This window comes from Dermacentor andersoni, chromosome 3 (assembly GCF_023375885.2).
Source record: "Dermacentor andersoni chromosome 3, qqDerAnde1_hic_scaffold, whole genome shotgun sequence".
NCBI classification, from domain to species: domain Eukaryota; kingdom Metazoa; phylum Arthropoda; class Arachnida; order Ixodida; family Ixodidae; genus Dermacentor; species Dermacentor andersoni.
Window position 1 is genome coordinate 219,588,240 of NC_092816.1, and position 21,908 is coordinate 219,610,147.

Consider the following 21,908-nt stretch of genomic DNA (forward strand, 5'->3'; position numbering starts at 1 on the left):
TTTTCTACGTGAAAGGACATAAAATGCTTTCGCATTAAAAATCCACTATATAAACACATTGCTCAACGTGCGGGCGGGTACACGGTACTGAGATTTATGCACGAATGCATTCAACACTCTTCAGTTCTCGATTTAACCCCCTTCTTCGAGCAAAATCCCACGTTATGTGTGGTGTATACCTTTAACATAGAGTGTTTTGTTCAAAAAGGGTGCTAAAAGGGTGCGTGCACGGGAATAAATGCAGTAAACACCCCTATGTACACCCATTTGGGGTTAAAATGTTTAATGTGTGGGATACTAGAAATATTTTCAATAGCTTTAAGTTAAAGAGCCTAAAGTTCAAAAAGAAAGATGTCCCGAGTGAGTAAAGAATGGAGCTCCAAATCGGCACGCTAGCAAAAGGATTGATACCCTAGGCACTTCCACTGCTCTATATTTCCGGACCATGGATGGAAATACCGTGGCGTATGTCATTTACATACAAGTGGTAGAAAACCCGAGTGAAGTAAATTTAAGGGCTATCAATATAAATATAAGGCGATAATGCAACCACAAGACTGTTATTTACTGATCGTGGGAAGCTGGAGCGAGGACCGGTAGATCTTGAAATTAATGCACCTCTTCTCCGTTTTAGTGGCTTTTATATGGATCAGAAGGTTAAGCTGTGGCAAAATAAGGCATCAGTGACCTATGTTCCCTGGTCTACAGCGCACAACCAATCAAGGTCGCCATTAAATAACCTGCAGGGTACTGTGGGCTCTTTTGATGGCAAACATCCTTGCCATATTCCGCCGTTAAAGACACAGTACACAGGGTGTCCCAGCTAACTTTAGCCAGAGTTTAAAAATATGCGAATACCATGTAGATGAACAGAACAAGGTAATGTTGTTTGCCGACGCCTGGAAATACCGAAACAATTTTTTCACTACGCCTTATTAGATAAATAGTCTTAATTAATTATTAAAATTTTCAAGTATTATAACTAGATTAAAAGTGTGAATCAGAAAATTGAAGAGGGAAATGAAAAGCTCCTAATGCAGCTTTCTTTTGCTGAATACGCGCTATGTAAAAATGTTTTTTCGAGGGTGAAAGGAGCCCGCAAATGCCTAGGCCACTCGAGGCACTTTGAATGTATTGGTGGACTTTTTTGACGCTCGGAAAAACACTTTCTTGTAGCACGTATTGAGCAACAGAAAGCTGTATCGGGAGTTTTTCATGTCGCTCTACAATTTTCTCGTTGACACTTTTCATTTAATTATGATATATGAGAACTTGATTCATTAAAAAAGAAAATTTCTGCAATTGGGCACAATGAAAAAGATATAATTTGAGTATCCCCAAGCGACGCAAAACAATATTACGTTGATTCTGTCCCGCTACGTAGCATTCGCATATTTTTAAACTCTGGCTAAAGTTAGATAGGACGCCCTGTATAAGGTGGATCTGACAGAAAAAAAGCAAGTCAGTCTATACTTAGGGGGTCTGTTAATTGCGTAGTGGATTCCACTGGTCATTTGCAGTTTCATTTGCATTTCATTTGTACAAAAAATTGACACACGCAGTATGTTGCAAAGACGCTATTCGTCGTTAGTGACACCAAAAGGAAGGCTAACGCGTGCCCCTTTGATTTAGGTGCTCAACGTCGGGTTACGAAATCCAAATGTGGGATGGAGAAAGAAGTTCAGTATTAAAAACTACTCGTTTTACCCGCCGTTAAAGTGATAAATACCCTTCTGCGCCTGCGAATGCCACGCGTAAATTTTCGGGTTATATTTGCCGCATTTTTGTTCACACAAGGGTGTACGACATCCATGCAGCGTGTCTTAACCCTCTACGTTGTAACTCTGACGCTTGCTAGCTATTTCCGTTCATCACGCCGGGGACAGACTAGACTGGAGCCTTAGCCAGGACTCGAGTGCCTAGAGGGATGAGCAAATTATACAACTTTGGAATTCCTTATTTTACGACGCGTGTCGTGAGAAACAAAGCACCCGGGGAGCATGAAACGAATGGAAGCCGAGCACAAAAGCCACCCAAAATTGCAATGGCCATTTCGAGCTGCGCCTGCGAAAGCACGAGGGAGTGGAGCAGCCTGGCGCGAGAAACCAGCCCTGCAGATTCTTGCAAATCGATTGAGCACGCCTTAAAATGACCGGGTCATTTGCCGGGCCGCAAAATGGCTGAGTGGTAGTACTCCTCTACTAGCCATGCATGAAAACGCGAGCAAGAACCCACACGCTCAAAGACGCAGCCAAATGAAGCACCGCAAAGAAAACTGAACTGCCGCTTCCGTCGATATGTGGAATTATCTGCGCTTCACATTCAATAGCGAAGCCCACATTCTTTTTTTTCAGTAAAAGTACGTTCCGACCATACATGACACCTAACATACAATATAGAGGAATGGTAAAGAGCTTCTGGACTAAACAATGACTGCTTAGTGATCTAGAACAAACAAACTAGTTTGTCTTCATATGACTTATGAGCGTTTTTTGCAGATTTGTGTTTTGCGTACTAAATGCGCACAGGGTTAACGCAAATATAACGTTCAATAAACGTATATTAAGGTTGCACTAATAAAAATACAGATATCTGAGCCTACTTATGATATGGCACGCATTAGTTTAATGAAGCTTTGATTGTTTCAGAAGACGCCAAGCATTGTAATGCCTTCAGGCTCTTAATACTTATATATACCCACTGAACGAAATACATTCAAAAACGAGTGTTGAGAAAAAAAGCACATTGTAAAGCAGAGTGGTCAGAGGACCTTTATGAGACACGGACCGTGAAAACGTGATGCCGATTCATACTATTTGTATGTGCGTGTGCGTCCAGTGTGTGTGCGTGTGTGTATGGCGCGTTTTCGATGCATCAGTTCCAAAAATATCAATTCCACTGGGAATTCAATGACTAAGCCAGTGGACCGGCGTCGATAGTTACAATTTGGAGCGGGACCACTTGCCGATATGACGCTAATGCCGCTGTTGCTAGTGCAGGCACCTTTCATTCTTGTTTCGGCGGTTCGTGTCGAAGCAGCGGAACATGGGGCATGGCCTTTTTCGACCGATCCCTGGTTAACGTCTGCAATAACTCAGCTATCGTCCACCCATGTGCATGAATCATCATCTGTCGTTGGCAGCATGCGTGGTGCGAACGACGGATGGATCAGCGAGGACCAACCAATCGACTTCGACCAATAAGACCCACGTGATGCCGATCAAGCCTATATAGACACTCGGCACGATGGCTTCGTAGGATTTGGAACCGGCACACCAGCCGACATGACGGTACTGCCGCTGTTGCTGGTGCAGGTACTTTTCATCCTTGTTTGGGCGGTTCCTCTCGAAGCTGCGGAACACGCGGCATGGCCTTTTGCGGCCGAGCCCTGGATAATGTCTGCACTATATCGGCCATCGTCCACCCGTATGCATGAATCATCATCTGTCGTTGGCAGCATGCGTGGTGCGAACGACGGATGGATCAGCGAGGAGCAACCAATCGACTTCGACCAACAGGACCCACGTGATGCCAATCGAGCCTATATAGACACTCGGCACGATGGCTTCGTGGGATTTGGAGCCGGCACACTTGCCATCATGACGCTAATGCCGCTGTTGCTGGTGCAGGTAATTACTATCCATCTGAATCGCAGAAGCTAGTGTGTGCGTTGACGGCTCCTCCCACGATGCCAAGTGTGTGTAAGAAAAATCGCGGATTCAGCATGCGCAGATTGCGTCTGAAGAGATTCCGTTTATTTTACAAAAGAGTGCTCTACCTGATTTTGTTGCTAATACTCGCGGGGGACGTTGAACTAAATCCCGGGCCTACTAACACACCGGAGATGGAACTGCTGCAATGTTTGCACAGTGGGCAGGAAACTTTAATTGCAAAGCTGAACAGCATCGAAGCCGGGTTCGAAAGGAATCAGAACATGCTGATGGAAGTGAAAAATAATCTTAGCCAAACTCGGAACCAGATAAAATACATCAGCATGATTGTTACAGAACCGGCAGCTATAATACGGCATCTCATGCAACAGGTAAACGATTTGCAGAAGAAAACAAACGACCTAGAGAACAGAACTCGCCGGAAAACTCTTGTTTTCTATGGTGTTGAAGATAAACCCTCAGAATCGTGGGATGAATCCAAACCTATGGTAAAGAATATTTGCAAAACGAGCCTTGGAATAGAACTCGGGTCTCTGGAAAGGGAACGCCGCTTCGGACGTTATAACGAAAATAGAAAAGACTGATTATTGTTAAATTTTCCTTCTACAACCGGCTTCGCGCAGTGCTTCTTAATGCTAAAATATTCATGGATTCACAGTGCAGCGTACGCGAAGATTACTGACCTGGAACAAGAAGTACTAGGTAGAAGTTATAGGGAATACGCTAAAGCAAAAAGAGAAGAAAAGAACAATAAAGTGGAACTGAATTTTCACCTACTTATTATTAACGGCAGGGCTTTCAGGTGGCCCGAATACAAAGAAGTCGTCCAATTACGTAGGCAGTGAGAGACTAGAAAAAGCAGAAGTACCAATGTCGAGAACTCGTTGCTGTCATCGTTAACTGCCGAAGTACAGTTAACAAAACAGTCGAGCTTTCTGGGTTGATAGAAAGTGCTGACACTGACATAGTCCTTGGCACCGAATCTTGGTTAAAGCCTTGAATTGCTGATAGTCAGGTGTTTCCACAAAACTACGTCGTCTATCGCAAACATAGGCCCCCTGCAGATGCGGGTGTCTTTTTGCTTCTTCATTCATCATTACAGTCTTAAGCAATTGATTACGAGTGCAATGCACTGGAGTCTGTATGGTTCAGTATAGTCTTATCTGATAATCTCACGTTCAGTGTTGGAGTGGTTTATCGCTCGCCCAGCTCAGATATTAGCACAGTGCAAACATTATATGAAATTCTCACCGAGGCGTCAGCTAAGACGATGCTTCTTGGAGGTGATTTTAATCTGCCTGGGGTTTCTTCGGGCAATGATACATGCAGAAGTTTTGGCGGGCGCATGAACCTTGCGATGGAAAATATCGTGGACACCTTTGGTCTGACGCCGTACGTTACCGATCCTACTCGCAATGATGCTGTGTAGGCTTACTGTTTTGTACCTCGCCGGATTTCGTAAGAAATGTGACTGTCATTCCGGGAATTACCGAATATGTTGCTGTTGTTGCCGGCATCCTAAACGCAAAAAACCATGCGAAGCTATCTACGTGTAGAAGGGTCTACTTTTACGATAAGGGTGACTACGATGAAATTTCTAAAAAGCTTCGTAATTTCTTTTCTGTTTTCGAGTGCTCATCTGAGGAGCGTAATATGCCTGATATGTGGGACAATTTTAGGCATATGTTACTCGAGCTGGTAACTGCACAAATCCCCAATGTTGATTCTCCACAGCTTAAAAAGCACAAACAGTCATGGGTAACAACACATTACTAAAAGTTATCAAGAAAAGGATGAGAGCATTTGATGCATTCAAGAAAAGCAAACAAGCTGCCCATTTTGCAAAACTACATACGATTACACGCGAATATAAGCTAAAGATAGGAAAAACTAAATATGACTACTTCACCGAGCTGAGCAACAAAATGAAATCAGACACTAAAATGTTTAGGAAGTACATAAAAAAGTGGGGTTCAGATTCCTTAGCAACACAAAAGTTAAATTATAATGGTAAAATAATTATGGAAGACAGGAGTAAAGCTGCGTGCCTAAACAACTTTTTTTCATTTTGTAATCCCTTGGAATGGATTCCAAGGGAAGGAAAGCGTAGCAGAGGGCGGCAGAAAGTTAGGTGGGCGGATGAGATTAAGAAGTTTGCAGGGACAACATGGCCACAATTAGTACATGACCGGGGTAGTTGGAGAAGTATGGGAGAGGCCTTTGCCCTGCAGTGGGCATAACCAGGCTGATGATGATAATGATTCTTACCCAAACAAACCTGTCATATTGATCGACATATAATGAATATTTCGCCTAAGCTTCCTGCTGAGCTTAGCGTTAATGGAATTTAAAAAAAAAAACTATTGAAGGATGTTGATGAGGGTAAATCTGAAATCCAGAATTTCTCCGTGGAATGTTTGAGTTCACGTGGGGAAATTCCATCCGGATCACTAGATGTTTAGACAAGTTTTCCACAGTGTACATGGTCATAACGAAGTGCACAGGCTGAACCCTCATGATTCTGCTCTTATTTTGCTGCGCAGGATGCAAGATTCCAGCACAGCCATGCGCTGCACTTATTGGTCAAAGATACTCAGAGAATGGCGTCGCTGTATTTCGTAGTTAAATTTGAGCAGCATTTTTTTTTCTAAAGCTAAGCGCCATTTACTGCATAAATTACATATTTGCAGCTCTGTGTGTAGCGTACATTTTTTTTACTTTGAATCAACTAATATGCTCAGTTCACTATATTTATACTGTTTAACACAACCACTTCGTGCTGGCAAATATCAATAGTGTGATGTTTAACTTAAACTTATGCACGACTGCCTGTGTTCGAAGCTTCTTTTAGCAACCAGAGTATGGCTGATTAAATAAACAATATTTGCTCATATGCATGCTTACATGCTACAGCAAGCCCTAATCTTGCATTACCGCACCTAAGCGCAAATCATCTCGAAATTTACAATATAATTTAAAACACTTCATCCACCTTATGTGGGCAACAAAATCCTCTAATGAACAGTGATTTGTTTTTACAAGGCCCCTATTGATACTGCAGTTTGCACCCAAACATTAATAAATATGGAATATTTCAGTCTCTTGTTTTGTAGTAAGAAAATATTCTATCCTGAATGACATATTATATAAAAGAGCAGCGCCTTCGGGTTACAAGACAAAATATCAAAAAACTGGAATTGTAATTATAAAATCTGCTACACAGCATTTTCCGCCCATAAAAGGCTCCTTTCAAATAAGAAAAAATGATTTAGGAACTAAAAATTCTACAAGGATTTCATGCTCAAGTCATGTTGCTGAAAAGCGAGAATTTGAAATAATGCTCCGGGCTTAAATGTTATATAAAGCAAGTCAATGTCAGGAAAATATTGTTTCAGTCTATCAAGAATGTTGGCCAGTTAAGCCTTACATCGACTTTGTAAATGAACTTTTTATAAAGGCTTGCCATGACATTGGTGTACAAAATAACATGTGTTTCTTGTCGTGCGCTTGCTCTGAATTTTATGTATTTCCCTAATAGACCTTTGCAATATCCTTTTTTTCCAAGGCATCAAAGCTTCGAGGTCAACTGAGGCTCTTTCAGTGCTGCTGTATAGTTTCTCCTCTAATAAGCACAAATTCGATCAATATATATAATATTATTTTAAATACTTTTGTGGGAAATGTAAATGTCCTTGTACTTACAAATGTGTCTGGTGACTGCGCGTGCTTAAACTTACTGAGATTTATGTATATTTGTACTCTGTGTTGTAGCATGCAATAAATACAGTTACATTTTCTTCAAAATGTAGCATGTGTCTTGCCGGTCTGTGTTGCATGTTATACGGATCTGGAAATTCTGATAACCGTTGCTGTTGATATACATGCTCGAACGTGTTGAACTAGCTAGGTTGTATTTTCGCAGCGGAGAGAGGCTTTGCAGTATACACTCTGAATCACTTATATTCAATGTAATCCACACGTAAAGGTGTGTATGCCCAACGAAGCTTCAAGGACGGCTATTGGACCGCGGTTTACAGCCGAACTTGAACCTACTGGCTTACATTAGAGTTACGCGTGGATCACTGCACGTAGTAGTAATTTAAGGCGTGTGCTGTCGAGTCTGCCTTCTATGCACACTAGAAATAAAAGCGTGTACACCCGCCCAATGCCCACGTAGTTAAGTGCTAAGGTGGACTAGCAGCCTTACACCCCCAGTTTATTTTTCTGGGCACCCTTAATCTAGGGTGCTATAATTGCCCCCAAACCGTAGGGTGTAGGCAACAGCACCCTTAAGGTGTCCGCCTGGCGACAAACTGCTTTACAGATTTACACCCTTGAGGGTGTTAAAGTGTTTAGTGTGTAGATATTGACGCCGTTATCGCAGCGTGCGCGGGGCGCTGGGGAACTACAGGAAGCAGTAAGACTGACATTGTATCTACAACACGGTTTTGAGAACGTCTGCATTTGGAGATACCAGTTGTACGTGGGGATAAAACGCCACGGCCGTAGACTAAAATGCAGGTGCGTTTAACAGTTCTGCTCCATGATTTAAATCTACGCTGGATAGCATGTAACGATTTTTTATACCAAGGAATTAGCAGGCTGGTTCACGCGTGGGACACTCATCACCCTGTAACAGGCAGAGCAGAAATCGCAGAGCAAGCAGCCGACAGCCGACAAGCACGGATGGAAACGCAAACCCACCACGAGAGCTTGGTTGCCCAGGCACCGCGCGGCAGACCAGATCCGTGCTGGCCGACCAAAGAAGGATCCATAAAAAGACTGCAATGGCTTAGTATTCCGTAATGTTGGCTGTACAACGTCACAAACGTAACACACGCGGGCGCAAAATACAGACTGTGCAAAATGGCTTCTTTCTAATAACAGTAAATCATACCCTTGAATATCTTGAATAATTCGCCTTAGATATTAAAGAATTGAGAACCACACGGAGTATCATATGCCATCATAGGTGTAATCAAGGCCCAAAATACGAATAGAACTGCTCTTTTGAAGACGAGAAAGGGTACTTAGACGTGTCTGTGTGGAACCACTGAACAAATAACGATATTTTGAAAACTTTAGCGCTGCACATGAAATATTTCCGTACTCAGTGAAAATTCGAAGGCTGTGGGATAAGCTGTGTTCATTCCTGGGATACAATGTGATGTCATCGGCTAAGGCTGTAACCTTCACAACACCACTGCCAAGGACTGGCAGACTGCGCACGTGAGGGTCTCTCAATACCGAGCACAGAAAGGGCTCCAGGCTGAGCACAAAGTGTACACGAGTGACGGGAAATGGCACCCTTTCATGACCATCAAGAAGTATAGTACTTCGGATATTTCAATAGGCATTCCTAATAAGTTCAGCAAAACTTGATCAAAAGCCGAACGAGGTCAGTACATTAAATATGTAGCGATGTTCAAGGCGATTGAATGCCTTTTCTTGATCTAGTGGTACCAAGAGTCCTTGTGCTGACCAGGTCAGCGTGTACGTCATTATGTCACGCGTAACGAACCAGACACTGCGTATCTCTCCATCAGGCACCGAGAATGCCTGATGGGGTCATATTAATGAAGGCATCAGGCTTCCCTAGCGTCAATATTGAGAAGCGTGGTTGGCCTCCATTTCTCTCGACGAACGCTCGATGGATCTGGATGGATCGTGCTTAGCTATCAGCACAATACTGCCGTTGCCAAAACTAGCCGCAAATTCAAAGCTCCCAAAGAAGCGGCTGGAAACAGGTACGAAAGCGGCACCAATATCTTCCCAGAACGTTAGATAAAACCCAACGTGTAACCCGTCTGGCCCTGCGGCCGAGCCACATTTCATGGAAGATAAACCGGCCTTCCCATCATCAGCTGATGGTCGTACACAAAGACGGTTAGCTACCTCAGGTGGAACCTGAGGCAGCCACCAAAGCATTGTACGAGATCCTCGAGAACAAGATATATTTGCATACTCGTACGCGCAATATTTTCAAAATGCGTTACAAAGAGCGAATAATCACGCGCGGGAGGCGATGTACCAGGAAGTGCTGCGGGGCCGCAGAACCGAATGCATTCGGTTCTGCGTATCTCACGCTGCCATGACCGCATCAGTGGGGTCATTTGATTGACCGGAAGAGCAATACGAAGCTTTGCAGCAGTATCCGCCAGTTCTTCTGGCGAACGTCGTCTGAGTGCAGGCCCTTCAACTGAACAATGCAGGCGCCACTGCACCTTGAGCGTGCCCCATGACTCTGGGTCAGATCTAGAAGCAGAGGCGCGTAAGACTCTTGACAAAGAAGGCCACGAGCGCACGTCATGGCGAACGCGGATGTCTAGACACCAAAGTTTTACTGATGAGGTAGCAGGGAAGCGGATTTCAAGTATAACTTGTCCGTGATAGGAAATATAAACAGGGGATGAAGGTAACGTTATGACATCATATTGGGAGACATACTGAGCTAAATTGGTTGGTACATACGCACGGTCTAACCTGCTTGATGACGCGCCGCGTCGCCACGACCAGACAAATAAAGAATCACGAAAGATTTTATATGTATCCAGCAACGAAAAGTGCTGGACGAGGCGACGCAGCTCCGGTGCGTTCCAATCAGAGCGACCGCAGCCCGGGCCTTGACATGCGCTCGCGTGTCTAAAACAAAATTTAAGTCCCCGACAAGCACCACGTAACGACCGTCCCGGAAATACACGTCTAAGGCACGAAGAAAATCAATTGACTCAGTGGCTTGCGTAGGTCAATATATGCACAAAATCCGTAACCTAAATGAAAATAGTACATAATCAAATGCCAATATCCGCCCTGCCCCATTATAAAAATACATCATCTGCTTGCAAGAGAGCTTTGTTGAAAATAATACCGACTGCGCTAGAGCGTGACGTCAAGAAAGAGAAAGAAAAACAGTCTAGATTGAGAGTGCGTCTCAAAGCAAGGACATGTACAATGGTGCAAAATTTGTTTCTTGAAACATAGAATGCCACAATTTTTATCGTATGCCACGCTGATAACTTCGGATTGTTTTATAGAAGTGCGGAACCCCTGTGTGTTCAATGAAATTATATTTGGGGAGTCAGCCATATTTAATTAAAAATGTCATCAAACTGACCTGTTCGTGTTGTCCAAGTCGGCGCCCCTAGAATAAGTCCAGGGGACATGCAGTACACACTCCACTTGTTCGACCCTTTCGAAGAAAGCCGAGGTTTTTTGGCCACTGTAACTCGGCGCGTCAATTTGGGGCGCCATCTGATCCAGAGGCTGAAGCATGGGTACGATTTACGTCTGGTGGGGCCGCCATTCTTGCGTCGAATTCATCCAGGCTGGGCGAGAGTCCAACGCTGCAATTAACTCCGAGGCTTAAGACGTATTTTGATGATAATTGAAGAGCAGTGGCACCCACGATGATAATGAAAGAGGGAATAGTCTAGAGGAATTGGACATCCCACAAGTTACGCTAGAAGAAGTAAAGGAATTCAGAAGAGTATAGGCTTGGGCTGGTTGGTAATACATAGTTACAATAGAAGCATAGCGCGGGAAGGACGATCGATAAAGATTAGACAGGACAAGCGCTAGACAGGACAAGCGGTTGTCCTGTGTAGTAATTGTCGATCATCCTCCCCGCGCTTTGCTTCATTCCACATGTGCATAGCTCCCAAGGCTTCCTTTACATCGTTACACTAGAAGCATAGCGCGGGAACGACGATTGACAAAGAACAGACAGGACAAGCGTTTGTCATGCCTAGCCTTTGTCGATCATCCTTCCCGCGCTATGCTTCTAGTGTAAGGAAGCAAAGGAAGCCTTGGGAGCTATGCAAAGGTGGAAGGTAGCAGGGGAGGATCAGGTAACGGCAGATTTGTTGAAGGATGGCGTGCAGATTGGTCTAGGAAAACTGGCCACCCTGTATGCGCAATGCCTCATGACCTCAAGCGTACCGGAATCTTTGAAGAACGCCAACTTAATCATAAGAAAGGGGACGCCAAAGACTTGAAAAATTATAGACCGATCAGCTTACTGTCCGTTGCCTACAAAGTATTTAGTAAGGTAATCGCAAATAGGATCAGGAACGCCTTAGACTTCTGTCAACCAAAGTATCAGACAGGATTTCGTAAAGGCTACTCAACAACAGACCATATTCACACAAGCAATCGGGTGATAGAGAAAAGTTCAAAATATAACCAACCCTTATATATATTTTTCATTTATTACTAGAAGGCGTTTGATTCATTCGAAACCTCAGCAGTCATGCAGAAATTAAGGAATCATGGTGTACACGAGCCGTATGTAAAAATACTGAAAGATATCCTTAGCGGATTCTCCGCCAAGTAGTCCTGCATAAAGAAAGCAACAAAATCCTAATAAAGAAAGGCGTCAGGCAGGGAGATGCGATCTCTCCAACGCTATTCACAGCGTGTTTACAAGAGGCGTTCAGAAACCTGGATTGGCAAGCATTGGGGAAAATACCTTAGTAACTTGCGATTCGCTGATGATGTTGTCTTGCTTAGCAACTGAGGGGACCAATTGCAATACATGCGCACTGACCTGGACAGGCAAAGCAGAAGGGTGGGTCTAAAAATTTATCTGAAAAAACTAATGTTTAACTCTCTGAAGAGAACTGTTTACGATAGGAAGCGAGGCACTGGAAGTGGCAACGGAATACTTGTATTTAGTGCAGGTAGTGACCGCGGATCCGGATCGTGAGCCTGAAAGGGGCGTGAAACCAGTATGGCTGCAACAGTGCACTTCACGATTTTACTACTGCTTATGCAGGTCGCCGGCGTTTCTTCCACATTGGAAGGAGCCACTTCGCAAGCACTACGAGCGCAGACAACCCTTGAGATCCTACATAGCACTTGATGACGACAGCGGGATGACATCGGCTGACGATCCGGATTTCGGCGCATGAGGGATTCTTGCCAACAACCATTTCAGTGATTAGCGGCTGGACGGTATCTATCTGCTTCATAAAGCAGCTCTCTTCAGTGCATTGACGGGGTATGACACCGGGATGGCTGCAACAGTGCACTTCACGATGTTTCTACTGCTTATGCAGGTTAGTAATAAGGAATCCTCTTTTTTTTCGTTGTTTAGCTTACTGGTTTCACCTTTAAAATTGTTTCATTGTGTTTTGTCGCAGTCATCTACGCAAAACCGTTCAAGAAAACAGTTTCGCCTGTTTCGCCGCTTCTCGTTTTATTCGCTGCTTTGGATATTATTTGGCGACATTAAACTGAATCGCGGACCTTCTACTGAGGTGACCTTGCAGCAGCAAGCTAGAACACGATTAAGGAGATGCTAAACAGCATTGAATCTGTAGAGGCTGCAAACAGGCTCGCTATAGACGAACTAGGTGGTCGTATCAAATCTCTTGAAGCAATGTTAACCAACATTGATGAAATAAAATGGTCCGTGACGGAGTGCAACCAACAGTACGAGACTCGGGGTCGAGCTATCAGGTCCTTAACGTCAAAGGTTGACGACCTTAACAACCCTACTAAAAGGGGCCATCTAATTATTCATGCCATACACAACCAGCAGGCTAACGAGACAAATGTCGACTCTGAGAAACAGGTCTTGTATATATATTCTTCGAAGTTGAGAATTTCCACTGTTGAAATAGAAAGGGCTTATCGGTTAGGACGCTTTCGCACTCAGCAGAGTAGGCCTAATATTGCAAGTTTTGCCTTGTGTAAAAAAAAAAAAGCGCGCGCTAAGTAACGCATAAAAGTTAAAGGGTGCTGCAATTGGTATTTCTGAAGACTTTTCGGAAGCAATGCGAAAGAAAAGAAAGATCTTGTGGGACTATGCAAAGCTACATGAACGGGCCGGCGTTACGGCTACCCCTAGGTATGATTGCCTAGTTTTGAACGGGCAGAAGTTCGTTTGCGGTGATGTAACAATGCAAGTAACCTCAGAGAGGTGACGAGGCCCATCTAGCTTTCTTAAGCTTGCTGTTATTTTACTGAATTGTAGGAGTATAAAAAAATATGAATTTTCCGCACTCATTGATGCAGTAAAGCCTTCAGTCATTCTTGGCACAGAATTCTGGTTAGACCCACACATTCGTGATCACGAGGTATTTCCAACAGGATACGCCTGCTACAAAAAGGACAGAAATTGTCATGGAGGAGATGTATTTATACTCATAGATAACAGCATTAGGTCTTCACAGATTCAAGTGGATGTCGGCATATGTGAAGTCATATTGTGCAAATTAGAACTTCCGAATCGTGTGATCATTACAGTATGTAGCATTTACCATCCTCTAAATTTATCACCAGACGTTCTTATCTGTTTTAAAGGCATAATTGATGGAATGCATACGGATACCATGGTAATGGGGGGAGACTTCAATTTACCGGACATTAAATGGGATACATCGCATACTATCACAGCTACTGGAGTAAATAATACAGAAATGATGAATATGGTGAATCTGTATGCACTACACCAGCTAGTCCTCTCGCCAGCACGGGGAAACAATATTGTGGACTTGTTGCTAACAAATCGACTCGATTTTGTGCATACAACACTCGTGATTCCTGGTATAAGTGACCACCAGGCTGTCGTGGCGATATAACTAGCCTATGTTAAAGCCACAAGCCATGTTAACAGAAGAGTGTACATTGCAATAATCAAGCGTTAGACGCCTATTTTATAGTGTTCGAAGCAATAGCCGAGTGTAGGAGTGTGGATCAGTTATGACGGTTATTGAAGCAAAAGATACTGGAACTGCGTGAGCGGTTTGTTCCATCTTGGGTACTGACGACGCGAAGAAGCAAAAACAAACCTTGGTTTACGACAAGGTTGCGCCAACTAGCGCAAAAAAAAGCACAGAATTTATCGCGCCTTTTGCAGAACATCATCAAGAGAAACAGAGGAAAAACTGAAAGAAATAAGTCCAGAAGTTAAAGAAGCAACACGCACTGCCAAAGACAGTTATTCAAAAACTATTCATTCACGATTAAAAGATAAACAAAAGAACTTGGGAGACACGTGAAAAAGAAGGGAAAGGATGTAGTAAATATTCCCCTTCTCGTGTCCGGTTCATGATGACACTGACAAAGCAGAATGCTTCAACGGCTACTTCTGTTCCGTTTTCGGTCCTGCAAAAATGCCTTCTGCGGACGAGCTAACGCTGCTCGAAACGACAAGTGACACGAATGGAGTTGTAATTAGCATGCGCGGCATCGAAGCGGTGCTTCGAAGGCTTGACACTTCTAACACCTGTGGTGCCGATGACTTACCAAACTTCTTATTCAAATCATGCGCTTAACCGCTTTCCAAGTAGTAAAAATAATTTTTGACAAGTCGCTTCTCGAAAACTCCCTGCCTGATGACTGGAAAACAGGTATTGTGGTCCCTGTTCATAAGCCTGGCCCTAGAAGCGACGTTTCAAAATGTCGTCGAATATCATTGACATTTATCGCATGTAAAATACTAGAGCACATTATAGTTACCAGAATTGTAGCTCATTCGAATACTAATTATGTGATTACACCCTCCCAACACGGATTTTGTAAGGGGTTTTCTTGTACTACACAGTTGTTAGAATTCACAAATGATATTGCTTCTGCTTTGGATAAACGGCTTTCAGTTGAATGTATCGTCCTCGATTTCAGAAAGGCTTTCAACACGGTACGCCATTCATTGCTCATAGAAAAAATGCATAAATATAATATTCACCCGTAGGTTGTCTCAAAGGTTAAAGAATATCTTACCCTGCGCCGGCAGGCCCTGGTTGTAAACGGGGTTAATTCGCGCCCGCACGAAGTTACATCCTGTGTACCCCAGGGCTCCGTCCTGGGGCCCTCACTTTCTTTATTGTATAAAAATGATATTGGGGAAGGTCTGACATCGCAGCTAAGGCTGTTTGCAGATGACTGCGTGTTATATAGGATGACTAACAGCATGGATGATGCCAGTCTGATTCCGGAAGACCTCAATCTAATTAGTGAATGGTGCACTAAGTGGCGCATGCAGATAAACCTAACCAAAACAGTCAACATTCCATTCACTCGAAAGAAGAACGCTATAAATTTCTCTTACACTTTCAATAACACATTAATAGCTAAAGTCATCATCATCATCATCATCATCATCAGCCTGGTTGTGCCCACTGCAGGGCAAAGGCCTCTCCCATACTTCTCCAACTACCCCGGTCATGTACTAATTGTGGCCATGTTGTCCCCGCAAACTTCTTAATCTCATCCGCCCACCTAACTTTCTGCCGCCCTCTGCTACGCTTTCCTTCCCTTGGAATCCATTCCGTAACTCTTAATGACCATCGGTTATCTTCACTCCTCATTACGTGTCCTGCCAATGCCCATTTCTTTTTCTTGATTTCTTGATAGCTAAAGTAACAGTTTAAACATCTAAGTGTTTGGTACGCCCCGGAATCATGGCAGAAACAGGTTAACTATGTAACCGCTAAGGCTGGGAAATTGCTAGGTTTTCTTCCTAGGAACTCCAGAGCATTCAGCCCGTCTACACATAGCTGCTATACAAAACGTACATATGGTCCGTCCTTGAGTACGCCTGCGATGGCACGTGACATTGATAAACTTGAGAGGGTACAGAATCTAGGTGTGTGGTACGTGTCAGGTCGCTCCAAAGTTAATTTTAGCGTTACGAGTGCTAAGGAAGAGTAAAAAAACGGCATACCATGGAGGTACGACGCAGAAGGCTGAGACTGAAGCTTTCCCATTCCATGTACTACGGTACAAGTGGTATAGAAAGGGACTAATATATAATGCCGCCTCATGTCCTATGACAACGCGTGGACCATGCGCTAAAGGTACGAGAAGTTGCATGCAAGACAGAACTGCATAAGAATTCATTTTTTCCAAAAACTATACAAGAATGGAGTAGGAAAGCTCCGGTGTCGTCAACGTCGTGTCAAATGATGCATTTCTTGCCCTGTTGAAGTGACTCCACTTGTCCGTTTTTTTTTACCTTTAGGTTGAATTGCCCATGTATAACTTACCGTGTTTTGCAAATTCTGGAACTTTTGTTGAACTTTTCTTGTTATTGTTTTCCTCTCACTTCGGGTAAAAAAAATCTTTTCTGAACCTTTCTAACTATTTTGTAGAACCTCCCCCCCCCCCCCCCCCCCACTGTAATCCCTTTTGGCGCTTGGGGTTTCTGAATAAATAAATGAATAAATAAGTAAATAAATAATCAGAATAATTGGAGTGGGCTGGGGTGTGTTTGGCAGGCATTCTCACATCATGAACAACAGGTTGTCATTACTCCTCAATAGAAAAGTGTATAACAGCTGTGCCTTACCAGTACTCACCTACGGGGCAAAAACCTGGAGGCTCGCGAAAAGGGTTCTAGTTAAATTGAGGACGACGCAACGAGCTATTGAAAGAAGAATGATGGGCGTAATGTTAAGGGGGGATAAGAAGAGAGCAGATTGGGTGAGGGAGGAAACGCGAGTTAATGACATCTTAGTTAAAATCAAGCAAATGAAATAGGCATGGGCAGGGCATGTAATGAGGACGGAAGATAACCGATGCCCATTAAGGGTTACGGATTCGATTCCAAGAGAAGGGAAGCGTACCAGGGGGCGGCCGAAAGTTAGGTGGGCGGATGAGATTAAGAAGTTTGCAGGGACAACATGGCCACAATCAGTACATGACCGGGGTTGTTGGAGAAATATGGGAGAGGCATTGGCCCTGCAGTGGGCGTAACCAGGCTGATGATGGTATGATGACGATGATGATAATGATGTCGTAGCGGCAGGGCTGCGGGATTTATTTCGTCACCACCGACAACTTCTGCAGCCAGGGGCTCATTTAGATGAAACGGGTGCGGCGTTGTAGGCGGCGCGATTGAGGTTGATGAAGTCACAGCAGAATTAATTGGTGTTTCGACTGCAGAAATTGCAGGGCCAGATCTTTTAGCCGTGTTTAGAACCTCACTGTGATTGCGACGACTCATGGTAGGTAGCAGCGGAAGTGGAGGCGCTATCGGCCACAACCTGCGTGTCCTTCGCTGTTTGAAGGCCAGCGAACATGGTGTGTTACGGTCCGCCGCGTGACCAATAGCACGGTCTTCTTTTTCGGTAGAGGAGGCCGGTGAACATGGCGCGTTGTGATTGCGCGAGCTGCATGCCTCTGTCATTTGCCGACGCTGGTTGAAGCGGTGTCAGGGCAATTTCTTTGGTGACGGCGTCACGCGCAGTCGCGACCGCCGCTGCTGCAGGAAAGGCTCCAGCCGTAGCGTCTGAGCATGAACGCCGCACAGGGGCACGCCACCGTAGGGTGACCTTTCCTTATTCCCGTATTTTTAGGTATATACATGTGCCACGGCTTTTTATATGACATGTGATATATGGGCGTTACAGTGTCACACCATTCTATCAGTAAAGTTGCTCCTACCTTGTCTTACGTTCTTAATAGAATTATTCCTCGGTATTTCGAGAAAGACAAACCACAAATATCATCAAACAAAACACTCACAGATCATGCCCTTTATGTTAAATCTTCACAAACTGAAATATTCGAAGTGCGAAACGATAACAGAAACCTGAAAATAATGTAATTTTTCTGGCGCGGCAGCGCACAACCTCGAAGAAAACCGTTAAAAGTATATATGATTACAATGCCGCCGATACCACAACCATTTCAAATGAACTAGAATCATTCATAACTGACTACACAGTCAACTTTTTTGAACGTACCGTTTTGCAGTCTAATCCACGTAAATTGTGAAATATTGTTGGTGGCAAAGAAAGCAAAACAATCCAACTAGCCCGTTCTGACAATATCGCGATCCCTCCGAACCAGTGCTGTTCCGTTTTGAATGATGTATTTGCTTCCGTTTTTCATAAATGTGCTCCTGCCACTCTACCATCGGTAACTAAATGCTCTTATTTACCAATGAACTCCATTTATATAGATTAGGTCGGCATACAAAAGTTGATTAAAAACCTGAAGTTATCTTCTTCATCAGGTGAAGATTCAACTAACTGTAAAGTGCTTAAAATTACTGAACCATATTCTTCCATTATGCTTTCGATGCTCTTTTCCCAGTCTCTAGATTCCTCAGTTCTTCCAAGCGATTGGAAGGTTGGCAAGGTTGTTCCGGTCCCTAAATCAGGTAACACTCATTCCCCCGATAATTATCGTCCTATATCACTGACAAGTATACCATGCAAAATATTGGAGCATATCATACATTCTCATCTGATTGATTTCCTTGAGTCTAATTTCTTCTTTTCGACTTAACAACACGGTTTCAGGAAAACATCTTCATGTGAAACGCAACTCATATGTTTCACTATTGACCTATTTAGCCATATATACTGATATGGGCTTCGATGTAGACTGCGTGTTTTTGGACTTTGCAAAAGCTTTCGACACTGTTTCGCATGATCTCCTCATTCTTAAACTTAGCATGCTTAACATTGACCCTAATGTACTAAACTGGATTAAAAGCTTTCTGTCTAATTGAACTCAGTACGTTTCAGCTAATGAATGTTCATCCTCTCGCACTTCCGTAACATCGGGCGTACCACAAGGATCGGTACTGGGACCTCGGCTTTTCCTGATTTACATAAACGACCTTCCTAAATGCATTTCCCATTCGTCTATCAGGCTTCTCGCAGATGACTGCGTCATTTATCGCAAAATAACTAACCGCACTGATTCTGATAAGCTTCAAGACGATTTTAGAAGCATATCCAACTGGTGCGATAAATGGCTCATGCGGCTAAACGTTAATAAATGTAAAACAATGTGTGTATCAAGCCGCACTAACACTGACAACACGCGTGTTTACTTACTTCACGATACTTCTCTTGAATCCGTCAACTCGCACAAATACCTAGGTGTCCATATTTCGCGTAACTTATCATGGCATACGCACATCAAACACGTCACTAATAATGCTAACCGTGTTCTTGGATACTTGCGTCGAAATTTCTCTGCTGCGTCTATGCCGATAAAGCTTACCCTCTACAAAACATTAGTGCGACCAAAGCTAGAATATGCATCCACCGTATGGGATCCCCATCAAATCACACTGATAAACACAGTACAATCCATCCAGAATCGCGCAGCACGTTTCATCTTATCTAACTATTCCCGTTACGCCAGCATTACTTCCATGAAAAACAGACTTACATTGCCGGAGCTTTCATTGCACCGTAACTGTTTTAGACTTTGTCTCTTCCACAGGCTGTACCACCCCAACCCACTATTAAAGGATAATCTTATTACTCGCCCTTCATGCATTTCATCCCGTTTCGATCACATGTTTAAAGTTGGTGTTCCATATTTTAGAACAAAAATGTGTCGTGGTTCTTTTATTCCTAAAACCAGCACCGACTGGAACGACCTTCCTCCCTCCATCGCAGCCATTTCTGACGTTGGCAATTTCAAGACTGCTGTATTTTCTGCCATTTTGTAATACCTAATATTGTATAATTATGTACTGCATTTTTTCACTTACCACTCCTTTCTGTAATGCCTTCGGGCCAGGAAAGTGTCCGAAATAAATAAATAAATAAATAAATAAATAAATAAATAAATAAATAAATAACTAAATAAATAAATAAATAAATAAATAAATAAACCTGCACTATCGGGCCCCACAAGAGGCCGCATTTCTACAGAAAGCTCACCTTTGTGCATAGCGTTCGCCGCCAGCGTTTCCCGGTAAATGTCACGGTCGCATAGGCTGCGGTTACCGCGAAGCGCGAGAAGTAGTCAGGAGATGCTATCGCCTTCCAATGTTAAAGGAGAAGCGTCATCCAAATATTTTACAGCTATGCCGCAAGGAGTAAAAACAACCGTAATGACAAAACATATGTGTCTACTGGTGGCGGTATACGTCAGGAGAAAATCAAACGCATTAATGAGTTCGATACGAGGGAGACGTTCAAAAGAAGATGAACGCTTGAAGTGATAACTGTAGCAGAGGAAGGAATATTGTTGAAGCCAAAGTTACGATAAGGGGCCTTCTACAGTGCAAGCAGTTGCTTTGCTGCCGCTTGCTACCATGAGGAATAAAAAACTTTCTTTTTCAAACGGTTGGCTTGAGTGACATTCCTTTTTCTACAATATTCGTTACTTCGCTCACTCGTGCACACGTGTTTCCTTGGCGTGCAGCCGCATGCAGCAACAAATAGCCGAAAAGCTGCTAAATACAAGAAGCGGGAGAACTGCTGAACCAGCGTCGCCTGTTGACGTCGGACAATGCTCCCTTGCTGGGTCATGTACACTACTGCTGTCTCGTGTGGAGTATGACGCCTGCTACAAACATAAACGGGTTATTCTTGCTTCAAAAAAAGGTAATACGTAGCATCTGTAATGCTGCAGTAGACGCTCACACTGCACCTCTATTCAAACAGTTGAAATTACTCACACTGCATTATCTGTTAGGGTTCAGGCAAATGTACACAAGCACAATGTAGTAACGAAGGAATTCAATAAACTGAATAACTTAATAAAAATCCTGACCTATTACAAGTACAACGAATGAAATTCTTGAATTATTACAACATTCAGAGAAAGTTTACTACATTAACCGAACGTAAAATGTTTAACGTGATCACAAATCATAAAATAACGCAAATAACTATATACAGAATCATCATCATCATCATCATCATCATCATCAGCCTGGTTACGCTCACTGCAGGACAAAGGCCTCTCCCATACTTCTCCAACTACCCCGGTCATGTACTAATTGTGGCCATGTTGACCCTCCAAACTTTCTAATCTCATCTGCCCACCTAACTTTCTGTCGCCCCCTACTACGCTTCCCTTCCCTCGGAATCCATTCCGTAACCCTTAATGACCATCGGTTATCTTCCCTCCTCATTACATGTCCTGCCCATGTCCATTTCTTTTTCTTGATTTCAACTAAGATGTCATTAACGCGCGTTTGTTCCCTCACCCAATCTGCTCTTTTCTTATCCATTAACGTTACACCTATCATTCTTCTTTCCATAGCTCGTTGCGTCGTCCTCAATTTAAGTAGAACCCTTTTCGTAATCCTCCAGGTTTCTGCCCCGTACGTGAGTACTGGTAAGACACAGCTGTTATACACTTTTCTCTTGAGGGATAATGGCAACCTGCTGTTCATGATCTGCGAATGCCTGCCAAACGCACCCCAGCCCATTCTTATTCTTCTGATTATTTCACTCTCATGATCCGGATCAGCAGTCACTACCTGTCCTAAGTAGATGTATTCCCTTTCCACTTCCAGTGCCTCGCTAACTG